This window comes from Balaenoptera borealis, assembly GCF_965194805.1.
Source record: "Balaenoptera borealis genome assembly, chromosome: 1".
NCBI lineage: Eukaryota > Metazoa > Chordata > Mammalia > Artiodactyla > Balaenopteridae > Balaenoptera > Balaenoptera borealis.
In genome coordinates, this window is record NC_138860.1 from 86,943,952 (window position 1) to 86,952,135 (window position 8,184).

At 45.8% G+C, this 8,184-nt stretch overlaps 1 long non-coding RNA gene across 1 annotated transcript; it reads left to right on the plus strand.

Moving 5' to 3' along the window:
• Positions 1 to 1,417: 1,417 nt before the first annotated feature.
• Positions 1,418 to 6,182, plus strand: LOC309609482. Its single transcript, XR_014233433.1, has 2 exons — positions 1,418 to 2,273; positions 4,047 to 6,182. It is a non-coding gene; the product is annotated as an uncharacterized lncRNA (long non-coding RNA).
• Positions 6,183 to 8,184: the final 2,002 nt, after the last annotated feature.

The window sequence follows — 8,184 nt, forward strand, 5'->3', positions numbered from 1 at the left end:
GCATCTGGGAAATTGGTTGCTTTGGATGGTGATCGAACTGGTGATCTATAGGCAGTGGGGGACTGGATCCAGCTTCATCAGATTCTTGGACCTTGGGCAGGCATGACGATCGTTTAGCTCATGGTAGACAATCTCTTGCACATGTTTCTATAGCAAGAGCTTTTCATAGATAGTCAGACATACCTTAAGTATTATAAGAAAAGTGCAAGTATGTACCAGTGACCTGTCTTTTTGGTTGTTGTTGTTGTTTGAAGAAATCAAAGGAAGAAAATAGAATTTACCTGGGAGTTGTAGATTTCCTCCTTCAGGTATGACGGAGTGTTTGTAGCAAGCTAGCATTCACCCTGAAGACGACTCAATCCAGTCTGGATGAAAGGAATTCTGTTTGAAGGCTTTGGAGAAATGCAGCTAGGACCCACAGGATCCGCTCCAGAGAGAGAGAGAAGCTCACTGGAATGAACCTAATTCTCTACCTTTTCCCCTTAGGCCCAAAGGGCACTCGCCCGAACCCCCGGCTCCCGCGGCTTCTGGGAGCTGAGGAGTCAGCAGCGGGGGCGACCCCTGCACTCGGGGGCATAGCCGTGGATCCGAGGACTCTGCGGTCGGTGCGGGAGCCCGAAGGCCAACTGTGGGAGGCTCGCGGGTCCTCCCTTCGGGCCAGGCGAGGAACCCTGAAAGCAGGGCCTCTCGGAAGCCGCAGTCTCCTTGCCTGAGAGATCTCGGGGCTTCAAGGTTCATTCTGCAGTTTAAAAAGTTGGCGACTAGGATAGTGGTGGCAGGACCTACGGATTTCAGGGATGCGCCACTAAGCGGCAGCACGCGCCTTGTTTCCGTAGTGTAGCGGTTATCACGTTCGCCTCACACGCGAAAGGTCCCCGGTTCGAAACCGGGCGGAAACAAGCGTCCTTCCTTTCTGAAGTTTTTACCTTCCCATTCCAAAAACCAAAACGGGCGAAAGGCAGGGGGTGAGGCGGCGGGCGCAGCCTCAGTTTCCATCCCCAAGGTACAGGCCAGGAGTTCCCTTACTGCCTGAGAGCCTGCTCAGCACCAGGAACCCGCCCGCCTTTCTCTGCTCTGAGGCACCGCGGAGCGCAGGCCACAGCCAGCTAATCCAAGTGGGCAAAGGACAAGGCTGACTTCGGGTCAGTTTTACATCCGGAAATCCCCTCACCCACTAAGCAGGCGCCTAAACCTCTTCCACATGTTCACACGAGTTATGTCTCTGAAAACCCAGGAGTTCATCCCTGGGAAGCACACTTGGCTTTCCCCCACCTCGGCACACCTACGCAACAGTTTGATCTGCGTGACGCCACAAAAGAGACCGAACCCGACTGTGCACCGGGGACCCGAGCCAAAGACACGGAAATGAACAATGTCAGGCTCCACGAATTGAGCCGGTCGCGGAGGGGAAGGAAGGAGCCCGTAGCGGTGCCGTCTCCAGGAGAGCCCCCAGAGCCAGGGCAGAGATCAGGAAGTGGACGGATCCGCCCATCCCCTGCTGACATCCCAGTCGGCACCTGACTCAAGGGAAAAGCGAGGTTCAGAAAGAGAGCAGGACCTTGGCTCGGCAGCACACAGCGCTGAAGCTAGACCAGGACGGACCTTGTGTCCTGTCTCAGGGCCCAAGGCGTCGCCCAGGACTGGAGAGGTGAAGGGTGATGAGCAGCCGGGCAAGGGCTGGGAGCCTTGCACAGCTGCTTTCAGCCCTGGGCTTCTGGGAAATCTCCGTTCCTGCTCTCCGGGTCTCTGAAGTTTAGTCTTGACTCTTACAATTTTCACCTGGAGACGCTACGTCGAGGCTCCTCAATGGTTCCCTGGTGGTCTAGTGGCTAGGATTCGGCGCTTTCACCGCTGCGGCCCGGGTTCGATTCCCGGTCAGGGAAGCCTCTGCAAAAGTTTTTTTCGTTTTTTTCCCCTTCAGCGTCTCCACTGGCAGGAGTCTTCCTCTTCCTGCCCCGACCAGAGCTGTGTTTTGCTTCAAGGTTCAGATGCAGAAGAGCTTCTGCACTGAGTCCCCAAATGCCGGCGAGTGCCGGCCTCAGGGTCCTTGACATCGCGCAGGCTGGAGGACGTGAGATGTAATGAACAGCCTGGGCTGGCCGGCTCTCGCCTCGGCTCTTTTCCCCCTGCATGTTACAAACCCGAAGTCTTATTTACCGCGTTTTCATCCCAAGAGAATCGGAGACTCGAGTTCCAAACATCCATGAAGAACCAACACCAAAGCCCTTTGAAACATACAAGAAAGTTGCAAGAGGAATAACATCGTATATTCTGTACGTAAGTGCACAGTAAACATGTTCCCACGTTGGGTTTCTCACTCTCTCTCCGTACATAAGAATGGCGACACCACTTGAGAGTTCCGTGCAGACCTCTCCACTCAAGATTGCTCCTTTCGTTTGGCGTGTCTCTCAAAGGCAGCTTCTGCGGGACTTGTCCTCCAAGACCAGGGGAAGCCTCTGTCCTCGCGAGGAGGCCCCCTTGCCCTTTCAGGAGCCTGAAATCCGTTCTCTTCAGGCTGTAGAGAAGCTTCAAGAGGAGTTTTATTCAGCTTCCCCCGAAGTGCAGGCCAGGCACGTTCTGTGCTAGTAGGAATCCCCCCGGGCCGGCTGCCCTCCGGTCTCCTTCCCGGTTGCCTTGGCGGGCAGTGGGGTCTTGGGTCAGCCTGAGCGCTGGAACCGCCTACCTCGCGAAAGGCCCTTCTGGGAAGTGCAGCTGCCCCTTGGCTGTTGCCTGGATCTCTGTGCCCTGCACGGAGCGTAAAGGGTTCTGACAGGACACAAAGGTGACGAATCCTTCCCTGTAGTGAGTGGGAGGATGAGAGGACCAGAGGGGAAATGCGTCCAAGGGAGGGGGTGTATTCTCAAGTGCTTGTCAGAATTGTCTGCATGGGTGGCTGCCCTATGATAATAGTGCTTAGTGTTGTCTTTTCCTGACCTCGACCCAGTCTCAGGTCCAGTGGGATCGGCTGCTCTAAACTTTCCGTTTTTCCGAAGCTTTGGAACTGGTACCGTTTTCCTGCGAGAAAGGCGGCACATCCTAGGAATTAGTCAGTGTCTACTCCATAGAGAGGCCAGGAGAGGGGCGTGCTGCTGTCTCTGTGGCGCAATGGGTTAGCGCGTTCGGCTGTTAATCGAAAGGTTGGTGGTTCGAGCCCACCCAGGGACGGTGGGTAGAGGTTTTAGAACCCATTCAGCGTTTTCCGTGCTGATTACCATTGCAGGTGTTCCATGCTGATTATCACCTGTACATCTGCTCCCACAAAGTTTACCGAACTGCAATCGGGGTCCTATCCACCTCACGACTGCTGCCAGTCTTGGGCCACACTCCCCTTCCCAGCTCTATTGTCTGTCGTCTCTATTGGACTCTATACTTGCCTAACTTACGGCCTTCTGAAAGAGATCGAGGAAGCCACGGTCTGGTGGGATAGATAGTCTTTATTCTGCCAAGTCTACAGACTTGGACAAGAAAGTTATATTTTATGTGTCTCAAATTTTTCAGCTGTGAACGTTAGTAATTCTCCTATGAATGATGTTATCGGTGAACTCATCATCATAATTCTCCTCTGCATTATTTTTGATAAAGGCATTTCTTCCATGGTTGTGTAGTATTTGGTTTCATGGTTTCACGATGACGAATAGGCTGCAACCATCATTATTGTACACACACCTCTGACCACTCGTGCAGGTGTTTCCAGAGCGTAGAGAACTGCAAGTGCAAGTGCTACCTTTAGTGTTTCTATGCTTCTAATGTTGGCAAATCCTTCAAGTTTGCCCTCCACAGAAGTGGCACTGAATCATATGCCATTTTATTTTCCAGTCTTTCAATGTCCCTTTCTTCATTTACTTGCCAACACAGCAACCTTTCTGTACATCTCTCTATGGTAGTCTAACTAATAAAGGGAGCAGTGCCCTCCCGACATAACTAAGGGGAAGGACAACAGGGGGACACTGTGGGCAGTACACAGAGATATTCTATTGCATACGTTCGAAAGCTCAACATTCAATATTTTTAAAGTCTCCCAATAACTGTAATGGTTTTCTCTGCAGACCTAGTCAACAGGGTCCAGAGAAGACTGCCCAGAGTGACCTCTTTGACAACGTCCTGCCAAGCAACTTATCCAAAGAGAAGAATCTCGCTGATCCCAGAGGTTTTTTCCTTCTCCCCTTTTCTCTTTTATTTATACATTTTGGTTATACTTTTAATTTGATGCAAACAATCTAATGCCTGTCCTTCCTCCTATAAAATGGGGAATTCGCATGGCAATAAGTGTTTCTATGTTATTCCTTGACCGTTTTTTGTTTGTTTTTTGGCTGTGACGATAAAAATTAGCCCATCTAAGACACCTCGTGGGAGCCAACAGAATCCTGCCCCCCACAAGTTCCTGCTTCAGACCTGGACCCTTAGAGCTATTGGCTCGTGTTTGCTCTCTTCTGTTCTATCTCATGTGCAGGAATGGAGCATTTTGGCTTTTTCATACTGTGTGGTTACTGGACACGGATTTTGTCTCTCTCTCTCCCTCTCATTTGTGCAGCACTAATTTCTCGTCTCAGTGCGGGATTCTGGTTTTAATTTTAGGAAGTGAACTTCTGGGGATAATCCCTGTTGGGTGGCGGTTGACAGGGATCCATTCCCTGTTAGGTAGAAGATGACAGCTAATCCGGACCATGAGTCTTTTTTGTCTGATGCTTGTCCTGAGGATTCTGGTATTTCCTGGTATGAGACACCGCAGCAGTGAGAAGCTGTCCACCTCTTGTCTTTCCACTATTTGCTAAGAACCACGTGGGCCCAGTCAACCCTTGTCAATAACTGCAAAAGTGTAGTAGCTACAATAAGGACGATCTTAATATGCAATGGTTCCCTCATAAGGAACTCAACATTAATAAGGGGGATTAATACAGGAAGAATATGGAATTTTTAGCACGGAATAGGCAGCTTTCTTTCATTGGTATACTCAAGGTTCTAAATAACTGAAAAAATTCAAACCAATGTCCTTCAGGGATGGCTGAAATCAGACTACAGAAAGCAGAGGAGAGACATAGCATTACAAACAAGCAACAAAGTCAGCAACATGAGCACTTGTGACAACCCTACAAATCAAGATTTAAACCCTCCAGAACTGTAAGCCAGTTCGGTCCTTAATAAAAATGGATGAGGAGCAATGACTTCATGCACAGATACATACCCTGGAGACTCAAAAGCATATCACAGAATTACTCCGAGTTTCATTAATGAGCTTCCTTCAAGGACCTAATGTGGCTTACTTATTTCATTTTGTTTCCCTCACTGTCAGTTGCTGTTAAAACCTGTCATTGCCTCTGCTTTCACCTTAAATAATGCCCACTAGTTTGATGAATTTTTTTCCCTTTAAATATATCTTCTCAGAAGCAAAACAATATACTTTCTCTTCCTTGGGAGAGAATAGACAAAGTAGGCCTCTAAAAATTTAAATTAATTAAAACTCAGTTCCCCAATTAATTTCAGGAAAGTAATAATCACTCGTATAAATTCAAAATAAGAAAATTAAGAATTTCTGGGAAGAATGCTTTACTACTTATGCTTTCAATGTGGTATTTATATAAGGAAAAATTTTGTTGTGGAATTGGTGACAAGGAACAATAGCAGATTTAGCTGTAGATTAAATTAATGGTCTTGATTACTCGGAACAACAGTGAGAAACGAAATGAAATGGATTACAAAGATGACCCTTAATACTTTTAAGCAATTTAAATAATTTATACATTTTACATATAATGACATTTAAAATGTTGATGTCATGTCATGTGCTTTTATCGAGGTTACTCAGAAAAATTAGATTGGTTTAATCATTTTGGTCTAAAAACGACTATATATGTATTTTCAGATTATGTTCTGATGTAGAAAATAATGGTGGTATAATATACTGTTATGTAAGTCCTGGCTTTATTTTGGCTTGAAAATCTGAGTTACGTTGGACTTCCTAAATTTCCTGTACTGGGTGTACTGGTTAAATAAGCAAACGTATCCAATAAGTTTTCAACGACTAAAAATTTAAATTTATGTGTTGAAGTATATTAAATATACTAGTCAACTACATTAAATATACTAATATCTTTAAAGAGGAATGAATACTTGTAATTCTAGAAACCAGACGACTCAATTATTCCACTTACAATTTTTGGTAAATATTTTTAGGCGTCATCTAATATGTGATTCCTTATATACCAATATATGATTCCAACATTCCCATGTTCCAACATGCGTCAGCTTAAATTACAAGTTCAAGATCTAGAGTTAACTTCAATCCTTTGACTAACAGTAAATTGATTTAATTAACGAATCATCTTTGGTGGCCTGCAAATTCTCTCTGTCTTTGTCCTTCCCGTTTGCCCTAATTTCATGATAGGTCGGTCGACAACAGTGCTTTCGTTGGGGAATGCTGTTGTTTTCTGGCTTCACATATATTTCTATAGTTTGTAGGTTTGTGGCTGGTGCTGTGGCTATTCTTATGTGTTCCCTTGACAAAAGTTCAGTAGAGTGGCTTGTGTTTTCACTGCTCTGACACGTCAGAATCATAACCTTAATGCTGCGCACTGCACGGCTTCTGAAACCTTCTCAGAGCGCCTCCTTGCTTCTTGTTACACATTCATTTTTTGCAGGGCACTTGCTTTTTATCACAGCAAGCACCAAAATCCAGCTTGGCAAAGAAATGATATCATTGAAAAGAATGTAGAATAATCTAATGTTGGCAGGTTTTACTATGTAAATTACACCTCAATGAAGCTTACTTTAAAAAAAAAAAGGACAAACAAAACCAAATGGTGACAGGATGGAGAGCACTGGAAATTCTTATTCATTTCTGGAAAGGGTATAAAAAAGTTCCACAGGTTGGAAGAAAATTTGGCAGCATCCCCTGAGGGTCATACATACACAGTTATATGCTGTGGCTCAGAAATCGTACTTTTAGCTGTGCTATACCTTTGACCTGTGCTCTCCAATGTGATAGGTGCAAGCCACATGTAGCTACTGAACACTTGAAAGTTGCTAGGGCCACAGGTTGTAATGATAATATTTTGATGTAGTAAGTCTCCTAAAACATTAAAATAGATTAAAATAGAAAATTCAAAATTCCTTGTGACAGGTTTGAAAACTAATAAAGGGAAACGTCACTCAGATGAAGTCGGGAGACCAGAAGTGGGAGCTCTCATGGGGTACCACTCAAGTTCAAAGACAGGAAGTATCGTCAATTACAAACCCAAACAGAAGAAGCATCAACAGGAAGAATCATCGATTACAGGCCCCAACAGAAAGACATGCACGTTGCATCTCCTGCAGGAAATCAGCAACTTGGCAATGAGAAACCGTCATCACCCTGAACTTTCACTTTTCTCCAGTGGACTTGGGTTCAAAACAACCTCCCTCAGCTTCCTCCTCTCTCTCTGTAAAATAAGGTTCCTTCCTCTCCTTTGTTTGTGGGACTTGCCTATGGCTTTTGCTATAGCTTGCTTGTCCTGAATTGCCATTCTTCCGCTATTCCTGAATAAACGCTTTTTGCTGGAAAAAAACAAAAAACAAACCCCCCCCCAACTTTTATATATTTTTATTTTTTTAAATTTTTAAAATTTATTTTGTGTATTTGTTTTTGGCTGCGTTGGGTCTTCGTTGCTGGGCGAGGGCTTTCTCTAGTTTCAGTGATTGGGGGCTGCTCTTCATTGTGGTGGCTTCTCTTGTTGCGGAGCACGGGCTCTAGGCGGGCAGGCGTCAGTAGTTGTGGCATGAGGGCTCAGTAGTTGTGGCTCACGGGCTCTAGAGCATAGGCTCAGTAGTTGGGGTGCATGGGCTTAGTTGCTCCACAGCATGTGGGATCTTCCCGGAACAGGGCTCGACCCCGTGTCCCCTGCCTTGGCAGGCGGATTCTTAACCAATGCGCAACCAGGGAAACCCCCAAAAGTATTATTTTGAAAGTCAACACTGGCATTATTCTGTTGGAATGGGGTGCTCTAGAAAAATGTGTATGTCCCCCAAAAGTCATAAAAAAATGTTCATACCATTTCAGAATATCCTCAACTGGAAACAACTGAAATGTCCAACAGTTCAATACTATGTGGAGTTATATTCTTACAAGGCATACACACAGAGACAAAGAACTACGTGAAAAATAGGGTTAAATTTCATAGACATAATGTTGAGTGAAAGAAGTCAGACCCA